At 49.1% G+C, this 1814-nt stretch overlaps 1 non-coding gene across 1 annotated transcript; it reads left to right on the forward strand.

Moving 5' to 3' along the window:
• Positions 1 to 485: 485 nt before the first annotated feature.
• LOC120102647 (small nucleolar RNA SNORA48) lies at positions 486 to 629 on the forward strand. Its single transcript, XR_015687347.1, has one exon. It is a non-coding gene; the product is annotated as a small nucleolar RNA SNORA48 (small nucleolar RNA).
• The last annotated feature ends 1185 nt before the right edge of the window (positions 630 to 1814 follow it).

Raw genomic sequence — 1814 nt, forward strand, 5'->3', positions numbered from 1 at the left:
TTTATTTTTTAGTTATTTATGTGTAGATGTAGGTGTGTACAGTGTCCACAGATTCTAGAAGAGGTCTTCAGATGTAGATGCTGAACAGAACTTATATCACAGTGCTCTTCACTGTTGAGACATCTCTCCAGTCCCTAAAACTACTGAGATATGCTGCTGCTTTCCCCTCCCCCACACACTTTTAATGGTCTCACTAAGGCCTGGTATCAACTTCATAGTAATTGTCTTGTGTCAGTGTCCGGAGTTCTGAGATTACAGGAGTGTATCATCATACTGAACTCCAGAACATTCTTTTCTTTCTTAGCTCTAAGAATTCATCTTTATACCTCATTTTATAGCACACAAGACCCAACCTCTTAGCTTAATCAAAAGAACAAGCAAAGTCCTATCACTTGAGGTTATTGGTTATATAGTTGTCTTCTAAGATCAAGACAAAAGTGCACTAAGGAAATAGAGTTACCATCTGTTTTTAAAAGCAGGACAAAACCCCCTGGCAATGGGCAAAGAGACACATTGTTAGTGGTGTTGTTCTTATACCAGCCAGAGGCAGAGCAGAGAGAAGTCCTTTGTTCATCCTAGCTTGATGCTTGGCTTTGTGGCCAAGCTTGTTTTATGTCTAGGACTCGTAAAAATCAAATTAAGGGGTTGGGGATTTAGCTCAGTGGTAGAGCGCTTGCCTAGCAAGCGCAAGGCCCAGGGTTCGGTCCCCAGCTCCGGGGAAAAAAAAAAAAAGAAAGACAAAAAAAATCAAATTAAATCAAATCAAACACAATACTGGAAGAGAAGAACATACAGAAACTTATTCCACTCATATACCTACCCTCCAGGTGAGCCATAGACACTGCTTGCACATACCACACAACACGGATGGAGGGTGTCACCCAGGGCTCTGCCAGCCATGTCACCAGCTTGCAGCTGGAGCCACCACAAAATGTGAGTACGTGGTGGTCAAATGAGAGAGAAGGAGAAGTGTACCAGTTTGAGCATCATACAGAATGGTGGGATAGGAGACGAGAGTAGAGAGGAATAGTCTGTTGTGAGTGACCAGCCCTGCCACCTGGGGCTATGGGGAGGTCCCAGCCTCAGCTGCCTCTGAGGGCCATGTCAGAGTCCATGGCTATGGAGTGGCAGGGCTTGGTGTCAATGTCCACAGCTCATATTATCATTAGAGAAAATGGGTGGTTTTCCTTGATGGGGCAACCGCCAGGGATGACCTGGATGTTCAGCGTCTGTGCAGAACTGGCCTTAGCCCTCACTGTATGCAGTGGCCTCAACTGTCACCCAGAGAGCCCAGTGGAGCTGACCCTGATGGTAAGGGTGTAGGCGAGCCAGCCCAAAGGGCATGAGTATGGGAGAGCTGTCCTCACCACTTATCTGTTGTGGCATGGCACGGGCACAGAGGTGATTTTTTTCCATCCCACCCCTCACCTTCTAGCAGTCGAAAAAGCTGCCCCAGGGTCCCGAGCTCCAGAGAGCTATCCCTGCCCCTCACCAGCTGCATTACTCTGGAGAGCGGGTCCTGGACAGCAGATCCTTGGTGGTGGGGGCACAGGTGAGCCAGCTTTGAGGGTGAGAACAAGGAAGAGCTGGCTCCACCACATTTGCCATGGGATGCCGTGGGTGTGGGAGTAATACCTTCTCCCCCACTTGTTCCTTGCCACCTGCAGCAGTGTGGAAAACTGGCCCTGGGGTCAGGAGAACAGTGAGCTGGTCCTGCCCCTTGCTGGCTGCATCACTCACCTGGGCAGCACAGAAGGACTAGTCCTGGTCAACAGGTGTGAGTGAGCCAGCCCTGAGGGTGAGAGCTCAGGAGA

The sequence above is a fragment of the Rattus norvegicus genome, chromosome 4 (assembly GCF_021556685.1).
Source record: "Rattus norvegicus strain SHRSP/BbbUtx chromosome 4, alternate assembly SHRSP_T2T, whole genome shotgun sequence".
Taxonomy (NCBI): domain Eukaryota; kingdom Metazoa; phylum Chordata; class Mammalia; order Rodentia; family Muridae; genus Rattus; species Rattus norvegicus.